General features: G+C 39.7%; 1 long non-coding RNA gene across 2 annotated transcripts in view; it reads right to left on the bottom strand.

The window, feature by feature from the left end:
• Window positions 1–370: 370 nt before the first annotated feature.
• Window positions 371–23,080, bottom strand: part of LOC137855616 (uncharacterized) — a 31,477-nt gene continuing 8,767 nt past the window's right edge. Inside the window, exons 2-4 of one of the 2 annotated variants that reach the window (XR_011095850.1) lie at window positions 5,422–5,567; window positions 3,177–3,243; window positions 371–2,209 (exon numbers count right to left, since the gene is read on the bottom strand). This is a non-coding gene — a long non-coding RNA (uncharacterized lncRNA). The remainder of the gene's footprint in view (window positions 2,210–3,176; window positions 3,244–5,421; window positions 5,568–23,080) is intronic. The other variant, XR_011095849.1, reaches the window with a different exon arrangement.

Below are 23,080 nucleotides of genomic sequence, written 5' to 3'. Positions count from 1 at the left end.
GGTGAAAGAAATTCATGTGAAATATATGCCTGTGGAGGTAGCGTATTTTTTGGAATCAGTGGGTTCCTGACACGGCAAAGCAGTAAATGCTTTGTTTATATGAAATGCATTTTCCTCCAAAATGTCTTATTATCCTGTTTATTGGTTCACTTTCACTTGTTTTATAATATCGTTGTTCCACTTTCCCCAGGGAATCACTGTTGATTTGAAGCAGTATTAGATAAAGACAAGGCCATGCCATACTTCAGAATGATTTCAAGTTTCCTTTATTTTGAGAAAGGTTGATTTAACATTAGATCAAGCATCTCTTGAGATCTTTTCATAAAATTGAAGTTCTACTGAAATATCATGTTTTGAGATAATCACATGCCTTAGAAGTCACAGATTATGTGTATCATGTAAGATATTAAACCTGTCAAGATGTTGTTTTTAATATGTCTTTTAGTTAAGACCATATCTTGACATGAATTATTCCTAGCATAGTCTCTCACACACTGGTTCAGCAAGCAATCATCCACTACATCCATCATTTCTGTTGCTGTCTCACCATATGTCTCAGAGGAGGTGGAGGGGGGAAGTTTCCAGTTAATCATTTTTTTGCATTTGGTATGCAAATCACTTAAAATTGAATGATGTGGCAATTGTAAACAGAATTGTCCTAAGACTGAAGTTTTAGCACTCAGTTGTTTGATAGGTTTGCTGTTTGTTTTTTGTTGTTGTTATTGTTTGTTTTTTTCTTGCATTTTAACAAAATTTTACAGCTACAAAAAATTCTCATGATAATCTCTAGCCTATTTCCTCCTCAGAGATATGTTTGCAAAAAATTGGGTGTATATTATCTTAGCAAGAGGCGTCTGCTTGTAATATTTCAAACCTTCATCTGCCCTTGGCAGCCATGACATTCATTTATCTGACAAAAAATAAAATAAAAAATAAAAAAGTGCCAGTCAATGAGTGAATACTCCTTTAAGTAAATCTGTTAGCAAAGCATAATGGGTGATGTGCTCACTGAGGCTACATTGGCAACCGCATCCTCAAAGGCCTTGTGACTCCTACAGGCAGTGGGTGACACAGGGCAGCCAGACTCAGTACGGACATTCAAACAATAAAGCTTTTGCTTTTAAGAACAATCTGTTTTCATCAGCCGTGAATTAATCTACAGAACAGTGGCACTGCGTAGGTTGCTCTTGGCTCTCTGAAGATGCATATAATGAGATAAACAATGGCTTGTTAAGTTTCAGATTTGTTTTGTAACCTCATGGAAAACTCTGTGTACTGCTTCTCAGTATTGGGAATTGTCCAGCTGTAAATGCATATCAGTAAAATACAGAAGGCTCAAATTTAGGAAACGGAGCAGAGCCTAAATAAAATATTTACAAAGAATCATGAAGGCACTGAGACCTGTATTTCTCAGATATATAAGCAAGGATGCTTGTGCAGAACAGGAGAAGACAGAGGTGGAAGAAAGGACAATTATCATCCTTCTGATTTTTTTTCTGAGGTCTGTGCTGTGTGTAGACTACCACGTAATCTCTCAGGGTGCCTATACTTTCTCTGTGGACTGTAGCAGAGATCCATGGAAGCTATCACCACCAACAACTGGTTTTGATTTAATACTCTCTCTGCAATTAAGACATTTTATAAGCAGCTCTTTGTTTTGTGGGATCATCAGGTCAACTTGTAGCTTAGCTCATGAGACAAATACAGCAGCTTACTGAGCATGTTTTCATCTTTCCATTCAGTCAGAAAAGCTTCATACTTCTGATAAGGGATCCTCCTACATGGAGCACTGACAGACAATCCAATTAAACAAAAAGGGGAAAGAAAGAACATAGGGTCAGATATTTTTATTATTACTATTTTATTTAGTGCTTTATGCACATAGAAGCTTGTAGCTACATGTTGGAGCAGGAAGGGTACGTAGATTTCCTTCTGTCAGGTGACTACAAACTGCTGGATGATGCAGTGGTATCCCCTCTTGGTCCATCTTTGATCTTGAATTTTGAAGGTTTTCCACATGGTGGAACAGCTTCAGTCAGAGAGACATGTGCTGTCTGCCCCCTCACACTCCACTCCATCTCCTGTAGCCAGCATCCTAGTAGCTGGGCCTCTCGTCTCAGGGAGAGGTGAGGTCTGGGTTTGAGTACCTCCAGCAGGGCAGGAGGCTGGATGTAGTCCCTAAGATTCTTCACAAGTAATCCAGCTTTCACTGTAAAAGAGCATAACATATAATGTCAGGCAGTTGTGGAGAAATAAAAACAACTTCAAAATAAACTTAGAAAGTAAACTAAAAAAAATAATTTCAAAATTACGGTTTTTAGTATATGTACTTCAATTTTGTCTATTTTAGTCACTTTTTTTTTTTTTTTCTTTAATTATAATATCCTCAAACAGTGTCCCTGGAAAGCAGCCCTGTTAATTCTCAAGAAGAAGAGTTACAAATGCTACATTCCCTGCTATTGACAGAGAAGTGGTTGTTTCTCAAGCTGCTTGGATATTACAGAATATTTCTCTGCTGAGCATTTCTGCTGTTCAGAAACAGGAGGTCTTGCAGTTTAGTGACCATGAAGGCAATTCTATCCAGCTTGAAGTTGTTCTTTGGAACTAAGCTGTGCCACTGTGCCCAGAAATTACTCAGATACCAGTATACCTCTTATACCAGTACTTTGAAACCAGGCCTGAATAGTCCTAGGTCACAATATGGAGCTTCAAAACCCTGCATCTTCATTTAAAGATCACCACCTGTTTTACATAAGCAATATGTGGCTCTTGAACAGGCAGTTGATTCCCTCCACAGATACCCGCTTCTGTCTTCCCCATTTGCTGAGCCACTCTTCAATCACTGCAGCTCAAAAACCAGGGACCAAAACCTCTGTGGCTCATGCCAGTATTTGGGTATCAAAATCTTTGCCTTTCAGGGGTGGAACAGGGGTATGCAGGCCAACTGAGGTATGGCATTTTTCTCCTATGTCATCCCTATGTTATACCCAGGAGAAAGAGCGCAGTCTTTGTCCCAGACAAGTTGAAAAATGATTATTTATTCCTCTGAAATATGGCTCTACTTTTTTTACTGTTAAATTAGAAACTGAGGATGTGACACAAAATTTGCTCCATTCCTTGAAAAAGAACTAATGAAACAGATGTGGGTGGAAAAGGTCTTTGACCAGGAACCTCACCTGAGGAAGGCCAGTTGAGGACTCTGTTTCACACCATTCTTAAGAGGAAAGGACACTTCTTCTTTAGCTGAAAAAGTAATGACCACTCTCTGAAAATCATATATTTTATTTTCCCCGGGTAAGTCACAGACATTTTACAATGGCAATAAAGTTTTAATTTAAAGCATCAAGGATACAATCTTTCAAGAGTTAATGCTTGGTTTAGTCTCTGGCAGCTCTTTGGTCCAATTCTCTTGTCTTCACTTTTCATGGTCCATTAATGAAGAGATGAACTGCAGAAGAGAAACTTGATCCATTAAATCTATACCATTAGTTCTTTTGTCCTCTTTATCAATTGTATCCAGACCCAGGTAGTGGCTGGAATTTTCCAAAACCACCTACTGCTTGTACCATGTTTCTTTCCTGTTTGGGCAGTTGCTATTTTAATCTGTCTAACTTTTGACTACAAGATGTCTTGCATGGAGAGAAGACTTGATATGAATACAAATATTTTATTGACTCATTTTATTTCTAAAAAAAAAAAAAGTTATGACTTTGCATAACTCTTGATCTGGAAAGTATTGTTTTGTTGCCTAAAGAAACATTAATCATAAATTCAAGAAAGACAGGAACAGAAATAACAAAGATGAAACTGGAACAAAAAATGCATAAAACATTGGAAAGATGTAAATAAATTTGCCAAACATGCCTGTTATATCCAAAGAATATCAATGATTTTATAGAAATAATTGCTTACATGCTAAAGCAAAATGTTTCTGATCATGACTGTTGTGTTCTGTTTTGATAGCCCAAGATATTCCAGTGTCTGAAGCATCTGAAACATTGAAGTCATTTTCCTTTCAAAGTAAAAAGAAATATCAGATACAGAAATAGAACTAACAATAACAGCTTTTTTGATAATAAAAAAAAAAAAAAAAAAAGGAAAAAGGGAAGAAAGAAAAAGAACAAGTTTGAGTAGCTTATTTTAAGGAAAGATAATGAAACCAGATTTTCTTTTATTCTGAAAAAAAAAATGCTATGAACATTTTTAGCATAAATAGATATTCATTTAAAGATCTCTTTACTTGACAAGCTATTTTCTTTGAAACATGAACCCAGAAGATTCTCAACCATTTCAGTATCTGAGATCCTAAATGGCAATAACTTTTGCTCGGTGGTAATTTCTCTGTGATAGCAATTTTACTATTTATAATACTTTGTGAGTTTCTAAATGTTTATCACCTTAGAATGAAAGTTATTTAACAATATTATGGACAGGCAAAAATTATTTTTCAGCTACAACAGGTGAGGCTAAAACAGACAGAGACGGTCGTGCCAAAGCTCTATTTTGGATGCTCAATTTGAATTCTTCTAAGCTAAGCACAGAAAAGACAGAAGCATCTGAAATTAATGGGCCTGTGTTAAAAGCTTAATTAAGGACACTCTGAGGAGAAAACTACAAAAACATAAATGAATTCATTTGGTGCAGCACTGTTGCCCATTTGAGGCTACCTCCCTTCTCTCACCACGGTACACAGGGAGGGTCAGCCACAACTGATGCTCATCCTTCTTCACTGCAGCTGTTACAAGGGACTGATCAAAATGTCTTCATCCATATAAAATCAGGCCACTTGAGGATTTTCCATCTCAACACATGGAGGTGTCACTAAAAGGTTGTAAATGGGGGACGTACTTCTTCTGCCCTTCTGGGACAGAAGGTGTAGGGCTGGGAGAAGGAGGACAGCACATCTTGGAGGCTTGTGGTATCTGGTCACAGTGGCATCCTCCTATGCAAAAGCCACTATGGATGTGTGCAGGCCAAGGAAGGGAAGGGATGGGAGAACAGCGCCTGGCTGCTCTTCTGTGTTTAAACAGGGGCAGGAGCTTCAGCACCCTGTGGTCCTGTCAGCCTGAGAGGAGGGGCTTGTCACTTAAATCTAGGGGGTTTGGCACTGTTACCCAGCATGGAGTTAGAAAATGCACACCAGACAAAATATGTTTCCAATGTTAAGGAAAAGAAAGAGAAAAGGATTACAAGAGCAGTGGAAATACTATACAAAGGATTTATCTATTCTCTACCTGTCTCGCTTGTAGAGGATTTGGATGGATTTTAGCTACAGGGAGTCAACTATTCTGACTGTGTATACAGTAACGACTGCACAAATAAGCATGGTCTCCATTCAGATAATACAATCAACCTCTTATTTCCTTATATTACTCAGCAGCACCAGAGGCGCATGTTGTCTCAGTTTGCTGCACTGCCTACCTGTTTCTATGCTTCATCCAACACTCTTCCTCTGTAGGAAATTGAGCCCATGGTCGTCTTCGGCATATGGATTTTCTCCTTCTTAGGGGCTGCTAACATCTCATCAGTCAAGGCAGGATGCCAACAAAAAAGCAATATATTTTTTTCTGAAGCCAAGGGGGAAAAAAAGACCAGCAGCAGTGAAACTTAAATTATGCATTTTACTCAGTTTATTAACTGCTAAATTTCATTGTAAAGAAGCTTCTAGAGTGTATCACTGTTTCTCTGTCTTTTCTTTCCACTCTACAGAGACAGGAGGAACCTGCATCCTATCTAGTATGGTACCAACCAGTAAAAAACACAGAGAGTACATTTAACAGAAAGGAGAAAAAAAGCATAAAATAACATATAATTATTTTCTTTGTCTCTCAGAATACATACAAACACACACACAAACACATACACAGAGTTTTCAATGCTGTTTTACTAAAACAAATCTTCAGACCCTCAGCAAGAAACAACCAGTAACTTATTAGTAAGGATCCCAATGGATATTGCAGTCTGACTACTTGTGCTTTTGAGATGTAAATATCAAAATCATTTTTGAAGAAGTAAAATGTAAAAGCAGTTAAAGTTCAGGGTTCCATTTTTTCCTCTTCTTTTGATAAATGCATTTACATTTTAATTTTCAGTGTTTTCAATTTTCATCACTAAAAGGCTGTATTTCTGGATAAAAAGCACAATAATAAAATGTTCTCCAGTCCATAATTTTCTTGTAATTCACAGAAATGATCTGAGGGCATATAGCTCATGACAATATGTATTATAGTGTTCAGAGCAGAGAACTCAATTGTTAGGGCTGCAATTTCAAACATATGTATATTAATGAACTGGCTTTGGCTTCATTAGAAATTCCTATAGAGTTTTTTTGCTGACATAGAATCATCTCTGCTATAATCTTACAAATCTGCAAAGATTGTCAGAACTGTGCATGTTATTTCATTTATTCGATCAATATATGTGTGTCAATGCCAATTACCCTGCAGAAATCCATATAATAGTCGTATTTTTTTAGGCCCATATGGCATCATAGATTATGAAAGGAACAGAACAATGCAACATGCCACATCTTATATTATGTGGCAAAGCAGTGTGGCTTTATTTATATGAAGAACATGCTATAAATCCTTTTCTGCTTTTGTTGAAATCAGTTCCCTTCCTGTGCTTGAAATGATAAAGCAGAATTGTCTAATGTTAAAAAAAAATAAAATAAAAAAATCCAAACAAACGCTGGAAACATTATTGGTCTTTACCCATAGCATGGGATAGATTTTACCTGCACACTTTAATCACTCTGGCTACTAGAAGGAAAATGAAGAAAAAATTATTGCAACTTGCCAAACTGACAAGAACATCTACAGCTAACAACTGTTCAATGCGGTACCCATTATAAAACGTAAGATTGGTGTGTTGGGCTATAAAAACATAGAGACTCTATTCTCAAAAATAAAACAAATCCAAAAAAAAAACAGCTACATCAAGAAATAAGATTTGCTGAGAAACCAGAGCATAAGGCAAACATGTAGGAGGTCAACAAAAGCCTGGTAGATAAAGCACAGAAGTCTGAAAAACAGCATAGAATGGAGAATGCATTCAGCACACCACTGTAGAACAGAGACAGGCTGCAAGTAATAACCAGCTTCCTTGGGGGAGCCTCTGATTTCATCTCAGCAAGAGAGTGTGCCGCCATCAGAAGGGCCCCTCTGCCCATGCTAAGGAAGCCCAGGGAACTTTTTGAAGGCTTGTTCTTTGGGGAAATTGCATTCTTCCTTACTGCAGTTACTGCAATGATTTTTTATTTTTTTTTCCTGCTTGCAGCTGGCACCTTGCTCTGCTCACATTCACTTCTCTTTCCCTCGCTAACACTTCATTTTCTCACTGCCTAGCTTTGCAGAGGCTCCCACCAGCACCTTTTGCACAAAACTCTTTTATGTCTTCTGATCAGGTTTCATTCTTCACGTTAGGCCACCCTTCTCCCCTCCACGTGTCTATCGGGTTCTTTTATCCTGTTTCAATGCAGAGAGATGGGACTATGATGGAAACAGTTCCAACCCTCTGCTCTCCCTCCTTCAGCTCTTGTGCTGTTGGAGCTCTGGTGCCTGTTGGTCTTCTCCTCTGCCTCCACCACACCCCACCTGGGGAAGAGAGAGCCTCTTCTACTGTAAGAGAATAAAAAGCCTGGCCTTTACAAAACAGTGACTGGAGATCGGCTGCTTTGGAGAAACATGTCTAAGCATAAAGAGGGAAGAACTGTTTAAGCTAAAAGCTAGAGGAGGCACTAGCGTCACTGCTGTAAACGATGCATGAACCACATCATACTGGAAACAAACAAACAAGGTTGGTCTAGGAGTCTAACTTGTTTTAGGAAAAAAGTCAAGAATAAGAACATGAACCACGATGCTTGCTTGAATCTGGTGTGTCCTCAGTCCTGGTGCAACTGATACAATTTTAAACGTGAATGTTGTATAAAGGGTAAAGTACATTAAAAATAGGAAGGAAGCATATTGGCTTCTACAGTGATTAATCCTCATTATATTTGCATAAGTATACAAATTATCCTAAATTTAATATGTGTGTATTTATTGACAGATTGATGTTGTCAATACTTTTATTCTGAGATACTGCCTACTGAAGCAGTGCTGAAATCTGAGTATTTTACTGAAATTAAAAGCATTGCGCTTGCTTCCTCACAGGATCATGTCCTTCACATTTCTGGAAACTTAGTCAAGATTGTTGTGTTCATTCATCCTAAATTTATTTGACCTTAATCCATGCTTGATGATGCACTGAGAAAGCTGGAAGGGACACAACAGACATAATAAGAGATGTGCCTCACGGCAGGGAGCAGTTTATTCTAATGATTATTTATAAACCCCTTCAGTTCCCCAAGATGTTCTTTAGTGGTTGATTATATTATTTTTTAGCATTTTAGAAGCTGTTCCTAATAATATGGCAGATTTTTCTAGCTGTTACAATTGTTTAAGCTTCTGATTAATTTTGTACAAGTTATAATGCTAAGAGGAGATACTTGCTCTGAGTCACAACCCATGTAACTAAGAACAGGCAACTTCACTGCTCAACACCTACCCCTGGCAAAAGCAGGCAGACCAGTTGAGAGTCTCTCCAAGATAAAGCTCCCTTTGATTTCTCCAGATGTTTTTTTTCCCTAAGTTAAGGCTGCAGGACTTGGCTGTGAGTTTGCAAGTGCCAAGGAGCTGAACTGGGTTTTACTACTCCATTACTCATGTGTCTCTATTTTTCCCCAAACTCTTTATATAGCTGCCACAGCTACTCTGCACCTTGCAAGAGATGGATGAGCCAAGAAACACCTCTTTAGCAATACCCGTAGCACTCACCAAGTGCCAAGTCATCTATTTTACGGAGGATACAAGCAGTAGCTCTGTGTGCTAGACTGCAGGCCAACCGTCCTGTAAATAAATTCTGGTCCTTCTGAGCTGACCCTCTGCACACATTTAAACACTTCATTCTGCAGGAGCTGGGGCTGCACCGTGCTGCACAGTACCTGCAAGGAGGGCTCTGCAGTCACCGGCAGCCCAGCAGGAGCAATGGGAAGCTTCTCCTGTGGAAAGACAACTCATTAGCAGAAATCTCCCTGACACAGACCAAAAATATAGCTTGAAAAAAAAAAAAATCTATCTGAGGAGGGGGAGATCATTGAATCTTTTCAAATTTACATTTTTTGATCTTCTAGCACCTACTTTCCCAAGGGGCTGGATCCTGGGGGCTTTTACACTAAAGTATAGTGTGTGTATATATATATGCACACAAACAAGTATATATAGTAGTTTCAGCAGTGGCCATGCAGTGACTTTCAGCCAAGATCAGGTTTTCCCCCACCTGGGTAAAGCTCTGCCACAGAAAGCTGCAGGAATGGATTTACACCACAAAGCATAGCCCCACTCCCACTGCAGGCAACTGCAAAAGTACCTGGCTTGAGTAGGATGGCCATGTGTGGGAGGAATTAAGCTCACTGCAGCAGTGAAGTATCTCCCCCCTCCTTCTCACTGAAGTGCAGGCGCAGAAGTTTCTCACTCAACCCCCCACGCACCTCTGCTGGGCACCGAGCTTCGCATGCCTACCCTCCCCTACAACACCATGCCCTGGCTTATCCCAGGTACAAAGTGGAAAAAAAATACTTAGAGTAGGCTTTGGTTTCCTTAGTCTGTAGCTTCTGGATTGGGTGAGCTTTTCTGCTTGCAGTTGAGCTGACTTTCACAGCAAATAGCATAGATTAAGCTCTGTGCTCTGAGCAGGGATTTCTCATTTCATACATCATTTATAACTTTCTGCAGTGATTCCATAAAGTCAGTATCTCTCCATAACACAAAGATGAGAAGGATGGAAAATATAGCTGAAAAAGTGACAAACCTGCAAATTGCATTTATGTAGAGTTCCAGTGCCACAAAGCTTCTACAGCAATTTTATGGAAACCTAGCAAATTCAGTATAAATAAATTTGCAGTTTAGGAAAGTTATGCATTTATGGATTTCAGCACAGTGCCATATTACAGCTTAGCAAAGATGCTAAATGTCTCTCACACAAAATGGAAATTAAATCTGCTCTTCTATTTTGTCAGATCAGGTCTTTGCCTACGGTACGCTGGGCACAGATTTCACCACTTTTCCCTCACAGAAGTTGCAGTAGCAGTGAAAAATCACACAAACAAAACCCACTTTTGCAAAGGTTGCAAACACTAAGTACATCAGATTGCTCTATAACTGGCAAGAGATGTCTTTTTTCATTTTCTGTTTCTCTGTGATACCCCATCAATCACTGGTTACAAGAAAGCATACCAAGCTTACTATGGAAGAACCTCAGCTCATTTTGATGACATCCTGATTCCAGTGAAGCAAAAAAAAAATAAATAAATAAATAAAAATAAATCCCACAGTTTTTATCAGAGCCACAAACTACTCCTTTGCACTGAGCTCTTGTTTTCATAGTCAGAACTAGCTGCCAAAATGCTGGTCCTGATCATGCTTTCATAGCTGTATAATCAGGCTTTGCTGTGATCTGAACTAACAAAGTCAGAATGGTGCAAATGAGAGGAGAACTGGGGCAATCTGCTGTGAATTTCCAGATACCAAATAGGAACTGAAGAAGTGAGAGATTTTCTTTCCAGCCTTCAATTTCTAATGGGCAAATGTTTACAAAGAAGTATCCTATCATGCCTGTCACACATAATAATACCCACAAATATGGGCACATTTAACTGTATTTTAAGTCTATCAGAAATAACACCAGTAGTATGCACATGCTCACAAATACACATATGAAAACATAAAATTGAATTCAGGTTGAAATGCTTTTCATTTCAGCACAGTGTATTGCCATCAGATAAAGAAAAAAATATATATTATTCTCTGTCTAGCTCTTCCAAAGGAAATAATACCAAAGGTTTAAGAACACGCATTGGCTTCCTTCCTGATAGTATTTAAAATGTTCTTTTCCAATGTAAGTGCAAAACCAAACATTAAGGTTGAAAATCAAGCACACCAGTCACGCACATTCAAAACTGACGTGAAAAACCTGGACCTGCTGAAGCCAGTGGCACAACTCCCATTGACTGCAGTGGGGCCAAAATTCCACCCAGTGCTCCAATGAGAACATTAAATTGGCCCCATCGTGTATCTCACTTGATGGACTACAGCAACGTACATGATTTATTAAGATCTATATTCAACAAGGAAATCAATTGAATTGTGGAAAGTATTTATATGAGTGTATCTGTAACAATTGGACCTCTAAGTTAAGGTAGTATTCAAAATCTTGTTTTTGGTGCTGCCTGACTTTTTGCTTTCCAAAGTACTGCAGTAAGGAAATTTTAAACTCCATTTCCCACTTTATCTACACTAGAACAGTACAAGTATTACCTAATGTAGGAGCTTTTTCAAAGGCTCCTTAAAATAAACAAATAAATAAGCCTTCAAATCTGAAGGTATTACAGCACAAAATGTACAGAGACGCAAGTAAATGATTCTGTTCTTATTTTTCTCAAACCAATTCCCTGTTTATTTTTAACCCAATTACAAGTGTACTGGCTGCCAGTAAAATTTGGATCCAGATTTTTCTGCTAACTAAATGAAATTGTTTGAATAGTAAAATCAGAATTTCTAACATCTCAATCATGTTGCTTTCTGACTTTCTTAATAACAAAAGTAATTGGGTACATTAAAACTGCAATTTTTTATAGTGTAAGGCAAACATTGTGATAAAATGCCTGTTTCTTTAGGGAAAATTCCAGTATAGGAGAATGAAAACAATAGGATTCTATTGAAATTATTTCAAAAACCTACAGCAGTTAACAGCTTAATCTACTTTCTATATGTTTTTTGGCATTTTAAGTAATTTTATAGAAGAACTGGAGTTCTGTATTCCATTACGTGCTTGCTACACCTCTAATAAGGTTATAACTTTCTTGTCACTTCAAAGAGTTGTGGCCAATGCAGACAAAACAGATTTTTTAATTTGCTTTCCTATGTCAAAAAGCTGTAGCATTTTACTTATTGTGCTTTGCCCCATACCTTCAGTCACCCTAAGTGGAAGACAGCTGTTGTGCCCCATTGGGGTGGCCTCATTCTCCTGCAGCCCTGCAAGGGCAGTGTATGACTGGCAAAGGGTGGGCAGAAGATACCAGCACCATTTGTATTATCAATGGTGGGAGAAAACAGCCGAACCACAACACAAATCTGCAGATATCCCCTTGGGTGTCCTACTGAGATCGCAATCCATGACTGTGCATCACCAGGGGGTGCAGGAGACCACCAGTGGCCATGAGGAGCTGGGATCAGGGCATGGGCCACCTGCACTTCTGAAGTGTACTTCCCTAGCAGGGAGCATGGAAACCCTCCTAGCATGGGGTAAGGCTGCTCCAAGGTGGCTCCAGGCATGTACCATGTTCATGTCTGGGGATGAAGATTCAGGGTGCACCCAGGAGCTCGTACAGGAGGGGACCAGCCATGAACAGCAATGCATGGTGCATGAAGAGCCACAGTGGTGCACCACAACTCTCCAGAAGGCAGGACCTCCTTTCTGCCCCCTAAAGTGGCTGTCAGGCAGAGACAGAGTGTGTGGAAAGGATGCACAAAGCAACCACTGAGAAGGATTTCAACTTCTGAGAGAAAATACTTCTCACTCCCACCCAGCCCCAGAACAGAATATTTCCAGGCAAATTGCTGCAGTTAGGGAATAAACTCTGACCACTGCAGGCAACTGTCAGAAATTCTAAGTAATGAGATTTGGTTATAGGCATTTCTTAATGTAGAACAGCAGTAGCAATGAATATGCTGGGACAATGCGGAGTTTTTTATTCTCTTTCTATGGAAGAAAATAAATGGGGAACTTCATATATTCACCGTCTCCAAAGCCAAGAAAAAATAATCATAACCACCCAGCATAACCCCTTGCACAAGCAAGTTGTATAACTTCTTCTGAGTGCTTGATTAAATATTCTTCTAAAAAATGTGCTTTACTTTTTGCCATAAACACATCAAGAGATGCTGAATTTACCACATTCCTTGATAAATTATTCCTTTTCTCCCTGCTAAGAAACTGCATCTTCTTTCAGGATTCATTTTATCTAACTTCAATTTGCAGCCATCTTGTTATGCCTTTCTCAGCAAGATTGAAAAATCCCCAGCAAGACTCTTGCTGAAGAGCCGAGCTGCAGTTTTGTTATGCATTAAGCACCCCTACTCCAAGCCATCGCTCAACTTTCCCTTTGATAAGGAGTTCAATCTGTTCACAGCTCCTCACATCATGGCGCTTCACATTCGTGCCACGGCATCTTCTCTGCTGCCTCTCTTCACTGCCTAGCCCTTTCTGTCCTGCCCTTTAAATAATATTCCTGTTTTGCCTAGTGTGTGCTCTCTCGTTTGTGCTGCCGTCCTCCCAAACACCCCATCAGTATAATTTCTCAAGCAAAACTCGCATGAAAACTCAGCTGTTAGCTGCTGAAATATGACCTTCTTCTGCGTCTTCCCTGCCTTCAGAAATGGCATTAAAGCAATAAACTTTTATAGCAATTTCAGTACTGAGGCCTATTTTAAAAAGCATCAACTTGTTTTAAATCTCACTGATGACTACGCCGTGCACTGGATCACCCCTTGAGGTACCACGGGAAATGCAGACCATTGCTATAATCACTTATATTCCTATTCCCTTCCCTTCCTTTTTCTGTTACTTTTCCCAACCGTGGCAACTTCCCACCAGTAAAGGGAAAGTTTTATCCATGGGGTGAACAAGTACTACCCTCCCTTCCTCACCCACTTCCTCCCACCTCCATCCGCCTCACCTGGCAACAAATATTTAATGTGATACCTCACTCTGTAATATTTTTTCACCTGTGATTTTTTTTTTTTCCACAGTGGAAAGAAAATAAAGTTTATTAGCTGGATCCGGTGGGTTTTTCTCAACATTACTAGAATAAGCCAATATTTTACTGACTAAAGGAAATTTATAAACAGCCAATTTCTAAATGAAGCAGATGGCTTATTAAAAATGAGCAGTCATTTCCTTGGCACACAACAACAGTTTTAACTTTTTGTATTATAATATTACTGGCTTTGTGTATGTTACGAGTGAGAAGAGTGACAGTTATCATAGACCCACCATGATAAGCAAGGAAGAGAAAATATCAGTTTTGTCGTTCTGTTACAAAATGCAAAGATCCTATTACCTATTACCTTCACTTATATGCATGTTACAGAACTAAGGAAAAGTTCAAGCTAGTATTGAATTCACAATCAAAAATGGTTTCAATTACTGCTGTATATTTGCAAAACTGGCCCAGACCTTCTGGACAGGAAAATCACACCTCTGGACTTCTGAAGTGTCCACTGCAGTCCCAGTGCCCCTTCTTCAGCTAACTCAGGGTGAGAACCCTCACCCAGGATGTGGGAAACCTGACTTAGCCCGAGACACAGAGACTTTTTTTATGACTATAATTATGGCTTAGCAAGTGAACAAAAACCTCAGTAATTCTGACAGCCAAAACATACAGCCTAAACATGCAATCACAAATGAGACAGTCTTAACTTCATAATTGCAAAAATGAATAAAGACACATTTTCTTTTGTGAGGGACAAAAATCTGGAGGAATTTCTTTCACTTTTCATCAAAATGTTCCAAGAAAAGCATTTTTTCCTCTCCTAGCAAATGTATACATGCATATATACACATATACAGTTTAGAATGCTGTAGATTTGACATCAGAATACAGCTTTCATTTCTAAAAGGCTGGGAGATTTGGTTTCTCTCCATTTATCACAACATCTTATCCGAATAATGGAAATGACACTCTAGTCTGCGTCAAAACTTCGCATGGCCAATATTTCCAATGAGATTAAAACAAATTAGAAAACAAGCTTGCCTATTACTCATCCAAAGACTGTGGCTGTTTGTTTGAACCAAACTCCTGAGCTCAATCCTGAAACTTTTGAGATTTTCTTTTCTTCATCAGTGCACAGTATGAAACAAGCAGCTTTGAATACATTTGTTTTAAACTGTCACATAGAGAATATTAATACATCTATATCTAGATTAAAGGTATGATAATTCATCATCTGTAATCACTATTTGGATCTTCACAATTACAGAACAAGCAAGCATTAGCCTCTAGAAGTACATTTGGCAACAAGGTGATCATTGCAAAAACTACATGCATGCCAGCAAGCCAGAAGTGTTTTATGGCCAAGTATTTCCGTGTTTGTTGATTATCTAACATTTAAAGCTTCCAGAGACTTTAATCAGCAACTCGCCAAGGCAGAGGAAAGAAGTATCACCTTAGTCACAAATCTATTTCCGTAACGGATAGCATACCCAATCTTCTCAGGTCATCCTACACCATACTTTTCTAGAACTACATTGCTGACACTATCATAAGATATTGGTATATTTAAGCTAAATCTGAGGATTTCAAAAGACTTGCAGAGAAAGAAACCCCAGGACTTTCTACAACTGGGTCTCTGCCTTGACACTATGAATAATGAATTTGCAGTAATTTCATTTAGAGAGAAGCAGAGAAAAAGGTCACTTCAAACATGGGAAATTAGGCAACGTGATTCTATGAGAAATTGTGTTGAAAGGATTCGTTTCTTCAAAAATAAAATAAGAGCAGCCAAAAATACTAATCTTGTTCCACAGATGTTTGATAAAGCAGAAGACATGAAAGGAGCAGCCGGCCTGTAATAGATACACTGCCACATCCAGCCCGTGATTCAGCTAGACAAAGACAACACATACACTCAGACTTCACTTTCCTTCAGCTGTTGCCTCCCTTCCGCAGGACGTTTCAGGCTGGCAAACACTGTAGCTCTCCAGTGCCACACCAAAGGAAACAGCGTGGGCTCCCACTGCTGTAGGATTGTGCCAAAAATAGCTGAAGACACTGGGGCATTAAATTGCCATGTTTTCCAGCAGAACAGCACGGAGCAACAGAGTACCAGGAGCTCCTGACACATCACTCATGCCAGGATTTTATTTTTGGAGTGCCTTTAGCCAGCAGGACAGCACCTAAGGGCATTTCTAACATCCGCATTTTCCCAGATCATCCTCTTTAACCAACAGTATTTTTAGAGGCCGATTTGTGCCTGCACTTCCTTTAGTAGCTAGCCTCTCCTGTGATAAAACATCATATTTTCTGTCTGCTAGCTACTCACCACTCTAAATGTTGTGCATTGAACATGCTGGAAAATATTTTTCCACAGTAACAGCTATTGTCTTAAAATATTACCAATGTAGCAAGCACCTAATTGCTGTACTTGGTCTAAAAGCAGAAATAATATCCCATCTGAGCTGAATTAGATGGCAGACAGTGACAAAACCAAGAGGGTCGGTGTGTGTGACAGTGCACTTGATTTATTGCCTCAGATTGTACTCAGTAAAAAGCAGTGTCAGTATTCATTTTCAGGTGACAAAACGTATAAAGAGGTTATTATAAGGACTCCAACAAGCTTCTACATGCCTGATCTGTGAGAAGATAGCACTGTGAGGTGTCACACAGGAGCAGGGCAGACACACAGGAGATGGAGAATAACTGCCCATTGAGGAGCTTCCCAGCATGCAGCTGAGAGCTGCATCCCCCGAGAGCTGTGTACACCCAAAACAGACTTTCAAAGCTATTATCTAGTCCTGAGGCATTTCAACTGCTGAGAATGAAGTCCCCAAGGCATGCAATATTTTGCTTCTAGGCAAAAAATAAATAAAATAAAATAAAATAAAATAAAATAAAATAAAACAAAATAAAATAAAATAATAATAAAACCATGTTCACAAATGAAGAGCTCAGCACTGAGTGGATGCCTGATTCCCATCAGGACCAGCACATTGTGCTCCCTTGTCTCCCCCTGTGAAGCCTGACAAGGTCATGCACACCCCAAGCAGAGCACAATGTGTACCGATCGGATCATTCACGCGGGCTGTCAAGGAAAGCACGCTCAGATCCCTGCCACTTACAGCAGCCATTGCTCAGAGCAGGACCCCCAGCAGCCCACTCCAGGATCCTCAGAGGTGATCCACAAGCAATAAAAGTCAACGGCAAAATCTCAGCAGAGTCACAGAGCTTCACATTTGTCTCTTTTATTCTCTCGGTGGGCCACTAAAAAGACACAGTTAGTCAGTGAGGTTGGATTTCTCCTTGCCTAATTTCAGCTGCCTGAAGGTTAAGCACCTGTTCAAGAGGATGCTGTCAACACAAGGAGAGAGATGCTTCCAGGGGACGACTTATCCCATGCAGGCAGCATCAGACAACTCATCGTCTCCTTCTCTGAGTGATTTGGGGTATGTCTGTACTGCAGAACAGCCTCTGGGAAGTGCTGAGGCACCTGGGGCTCTCTCCTAGCCCATGGGCTCAGGTTGTCCTGCAGAAGCAGCCAGAGCACACAGAGGGACAGCAAAAAAGCTTCACCTGGAGATGCACTTGGGCTGCAGCTAGGGGAGACATCTGAGGATCGGGACTGCAGAGTGTATTGCAGTTTATATATCGTAACATAAATGCAGACTGGATTAATAGCCTGCGTGAGAACCCTTTCAGGCAGATAATTAGGAGACATGAATCCAGAATTTAATGATACATAACTTCATGATACTTTTAATGGCAATTATGAAACAATGCCCCCAAATAGCACCTGAATAAACCTTGAGCAAATCTGTCCTCATCTTTCAGACTGAACTCATGCTAATGGCAAATACATGTTTGATTATGATGACATGTATGATTACTTTGTCTTTTAATTTAGTATACTACAGTACCTTCTACACAAATGCAGCACTTAAAATAGCTATGTTACAATGTTAAAAATAGAGATGTACAGGAATGTGTGAAAGTGCCATTACAACTGTAAATATTTCCCAACTTCCAAATTGCTCCTCAAATTTCAGTATATTTTTGTTACAACATATTCAACATATTTATCTTTCTTAATTCAAGTTCCTAATTCATTTTCACTCAAATTTTACTTCATGGGAACTTAATTAAGAAGAAAGCTCATCATAGTTGTCTCTTTTTTTTTTTTTTTTTTTTACTAGATTTGGCCAAATTAGAAATGAAAAGAAGCAAAGAACCTTCCTTACCATTCTGTTTTACCCCCTTTCCTTTTCCTAAAACTTTGGTCTTAAATGTCATTACTTTTCAGAACAGTTATATGAACCTATGTCAGAACTAGGAGCAAGCAAATGCTGCCTTCAGATTCATAGCATGAAAACAGTGGCATTTAATATTACAGTGTTGCTACCTTTGTTAGTGCTTTGTTGCCAGGATTAAGTCTTTAACACTATGCTAACCTAACATTTTGAGAATTCTTCACAAAATGAATGGTATTTTGCATATTATAGACTTCACTGAGGATCACAAAGAGCTCTTGCTGTTTCTGCACTTGTCTCAAGTTTCTTGTTTATGAGGTTAAGCATGGAGCTATCTGCATTATATAAGGTAGGTTAGAGAGGAGATGTGCACCATCAAAAGGTGTATGTTCACTTGTAAATACTTGCTAAAGAAAAAACTTCAAAATGTACTAGAATAGCTACTCTATTGTAAAATGGGAATTTAACTAATATGTTTTGCTTTATAAAAATATAAGATAAACTTAATAGATGTCTAACATACAACAAATGATGAAATATGGGCTGAAAACCAACTAATCTAAGCAAATACAAAATATTCTCCCAGAGCTCTCTTCTGTAATGCCAGTTTAGCTAACCAATTTATCTTAGTAAAGAGTGTTGGGACCTTCATGGCCTCTTAGAGAACAAAAGTATTTGTTCAGCTCCCTCATCCAGCCCATTTACCAGGTACAGCCCTGTCACTGAGCTCCTGGTCTTAGATAACCTCCATGTCCATACCACTGAAACACTGTCCTAACAGTCTTTTACCTAACCCTTGCCTGATATGAAACTCCTACAGGAGTGAGCCAAGAGAAATAGTGAGTTTCAAGATTCTTCTGTTACTACCAAAGTTTGCCTTTTGAGGAAAGTTGGGCAGCAGTGGGAGACTCTTCACCTTATCTCTGCCTATCTTGCTTATTTGGAGGCTGGATGACTCCTTGGTGAGCCTCTTCTCCAGGTCAGGTCCATTTCAGAGCTGTCAGTCTGGTGGCACCTTTGGACTCTATGGTCTCCTCCTCCCCAGAGATGCCTGCTCCCCAGTAAACAGGAGGGCCTTGGCAGAAAAATGATAGTTTGACAAAGTACCTGGTCAGTTCTGTCAGTAATGGTGGTGGTGGCTAATCCTGAACAAGCGCAAATTTCTGTAAATTGGATTGACTCTACAGAAAGGTAACACTCTGGCTTTGTTGCTTATATCCACCATCCTCACTGCATTGAACTTTATGCACAAGTGCTACACACACCTGGGTTACAGTATTGCTGTCCTCAGCACATCAACAGATGTAAAAATCTCTCTCATTTTCCATAATCACTGTGTGTGTGCTGCATTCACCCAGGAGAAAAGCAGAAGCCCAACTGCTATGGAGCTGGGCCCCTTAGAAAATGTTGCCTATGGAACAATCCAAGTAGGAAGGCAATTGGTTCTAGCATGTAGGGAAACAAGCAAAATAGCTGCATATGTTGCCTTTATAGCTTGAAGAGGATGTTTCCTCTTTGGGGAATGTAACCAGTACGAAGCCATGCAGGCCTGCCCCTGGGCTGGACCCACTATCATTTAATCTCTTTGAACCTTTGTCTGCCAGATGCTGTATGAAAAAAATAGGGTTGTACCATCTACCTACAGCATGTACCATCTTGGGTTCACTGGAGCGGTGCTGATTTACTGTGTCTGGCCAGTGAATGGTACACGGAGCCAGGCAAGCTTTTGCAGCCACGCAAGAAGCGGGACGGGCAGGAACCCGGTGAGGCAGATCACTCTCAACAATAGCCTCTAATGCAGAATGAAGTGGCAGAAACAGTACATTATGGATATTATCGTCATTATCTCTTGCTACCTCTAATAGGTTTTTATATCATTTTGCGCATTTTTATGGCTTGCTGGCTCAGAATAGACATTCTTCGTAATTCACTGGAAGAAATGCTTGGTTTCAGCTCCCCTTGTTCTAACTGTCCACTGAATGGATGAAACAGGGCTGTGACCGCTGGGGTAGAACAACACTTTCTCGCTTGGTTCACACTAAGACATTTCTAAAGCATGATATTTTTTATATACAAAGGTATGAAGGAAGCTTCTTTTTACATTTCTTTTGGGCTACATTTTTTTTTTCATTTCTTTATACTGATTAAAAAAAATGCAGCAAGGCATAAACTGGGCAAAGCCTGCTCCTCATGAAGCTGCAAGGAGAGATTCAGCAGTGAAAAATCTCAAAAGACTGTGTAAAATGGTTACACAACCCCCTGAACCAATACCTGTAGGGGTTTCCCAGAAGAGAGTTGATAGTATGCCTCTTGCAAACTGCCTCGGGAAGTGGAACAGAATGGTACCTCATTATAGAAATATTATAAATTGTTCCAGCATTTTTTTATCATGTGAAAGTGAATCCTCTTCTATGCAAAGGCTCATAACAGGTTACCGATCTGCATTATGATAGAAACCCCCCTGTAAACAGAAAATAATATAGCTGTCAGCGAAATCACCACTGCACTGGGGGGTGTGCCAAGAGCTGCACAGAGGCAGCTCCAAGGAGCAGGTAATGTGTGCTGCTTTCTAACATTTCCCTCAGTAGTTTATTGTCCTTCTTATGCATTTGCTGATACAAGCAACATCCTGTGTTCCTGTGTGCTCTGCCGGGAAACACACCCTGAGAAGGGTGCACAGGAAAGCAGGACGGCTCTTCTCTGGAGATGCAGAGGGCCAAAGGGACCGTATCCTGGGCTGCACCAAAAGCTGTGTGGCCAGTAGGTCAAGGGAGGTGATTCTACCCCTCTGCTCTGCTCTCATGAGACCCCACCTGAGTGCTCACCTGAGTGTTTTATGCCATCTATTACTCACATTGTCCCTTGCTAACCCCCCGTAGTCCTGCTTCCAGCTGGGCTGAGCTGGGATTGCTCCAGCTGTTCCTGGTGAGGTCCAAGCAGAAGTGTCCTGGGTGACATGATAGGCGGCAGTCACACACCATTTGATCTCTCACTCCAACCCCTAAAGGACTGTATACATGGACATGTGTATGTGTTCAGTGTTCAGCTTTGGTAGGAGTTTATACATCATCTCTAAATGTTATTATGCCACTTAGACAAGTACAAAGACTTGTACTAGAGGAGGAAGATAGTAGGCTTGGGATTATCCTCATTTCCTGTGGGTGTTCAGTCTAATCTTAGACAGGCTGTCAAGAAATCTCTATTTCCAACACAGTCAAATGTAACCTTTATCTGTAGGAAGTTCTGTTATGCCAGAGACACAGAATCCTTGAGCACAGCCTTTATCACGAAGCCTTAGCTAACACCATGTACAAGACGAATCCCAGCCATCAGAAGCCTGGAGGTCCAAAGCCTTGAATTTTATTTGGATTTCTACAGATTGGTTTGTGAAAGAGAAAAGCTATAGGTCATGCGGGTTCATGTTGCTGTGGCAGAACGCTGTTTTCTGTGCTTGCTGGGGCATCCAGAGTGCCAAGCCTTCCCACGCAGGTTTACATGTGTCACTGCCTGCATGAAAGCTGATTCACAGGGAAAGGGTTTTGAGGCTGAGGCAGTGTTCTCGGGATAACTGGAGATGGTAGAAATCATTATATACTGCTTTGCTGCTATGCAAGAGCTTGTTTGAAGTATCTATTGTCTGTTGTCTAACCAGCCTCAATGGCTGCAAATGTAAGTTAAATAAGGCAGAAAAGAGAATTGATCCTTCAGGGACTATACAAGAGTGCCATGGGGAACACTGGCAGCTCCTTGATATACTCCTCGGGGCTTATGCTGTTAAATACTGCACACAATACAGGCTCACACTTTGCTGCTTTTTAAGGAGGACCAAAAGGTACACAGTTTGTTATCCCTCTTTGGCAATTGGTGTCACTATAATGCTTCCTACCCATTTCTCAGAGACAACATCCTGCTACACGGTGCTGCATTTATTCTGGACTGACTGTACATAAGTGAAACCATCAGCACCAAAGAAGTAACAGATATATCAGTCAAATGCTGTTTTCTTCTCCAAGTTCTAGAAATTTGGTGGACATATACCTATATGATTATTACTTTGGGATCTTTTATTTATTTTGAGAACTGTAAGCTTATGTGAGTGAGAGTTTTTCAGATCTATATTTGACTGCTTTGTTTTTTGTGGTGTTTTTTTTTTTTCTATACATATTCATGTTTTGCAAATAGAGATAGTGAAGAACCTCATTTTTTTTCTTTCAAGTTCCCCCTACCAGAGTGGATGCTGAAAGTTTGATTTCATCTGTTGAGACTGCTATTAACAATACATCAAGGCCACACACCACTGGTAGTTTGCTCATGAATACCACAAAAAGAGTAGAAGCACATTTTTAGACTGGTGGTTTCTCATACCACTGATTTTCTCTTCTAAAACTGAGACTAAATTCTGATGACAGGGATGTACATATGTAATTGCTAGACAACAGCTCACACGTACAAAGCAATGGATCTGTGCCCATAGATTTCTTCCAAATGCCAGTAAATGCACCAGCCTATGTGTATCTTTCTTAGACTTAGTGCTATAGTATTTTTCAGAAGTGAAAATACCCGTGAATGCTGTTCATAAATCAACCAGCTATAATTTTCAGCCTCAGTAGTGGTACAGAGTGATAGATACAATACGTTGCCAATCCAATTTCTTGATCACAGTTGACTGTCTTGGACAATGTTGTGAGTACTAAGAAAACAAAGCATTTCTGTTTCATAGTAATGCCATGGTACTTTAATGACAGTGAGGGTTGTTGCTGAGAATCCTGCTTATAAAACTGACTTCATACAGTTCCATCCTAGGATACATTTTTCACATTATAATTATCTAATCATGCATTCATTCAACATGAACTTTGCCTTCACATGAAAAGATACAATATTATACGGTTTAAAATAAAGGGTGGAACTGCAACCATGTATTTTAGTTTTGCTTGCAATACTAGAATACACACAGTCATGCCAGCTTTTGAGAGGAAGCAGGAATTAAAAATGTGTGTTATGAAATGCATTTCATGTG

Source organism: Anas acuta, chromosome 4 (genome assembly GCF_963932015.1).
Source record: "Anas acuta chromosome 4, bAnaAcu1.1, whole genome shotgun sequence".
Lineage (NCBI taxonomy): Eukaryota > Metazoa > Chordata > Aves > Anseriformes > Anatidae > Anas > Anas acuta.
Note: the sequence above shows the minus strand (reverse complement) of the source record. Positions and strands in the feature narration are given on the sequence as shown.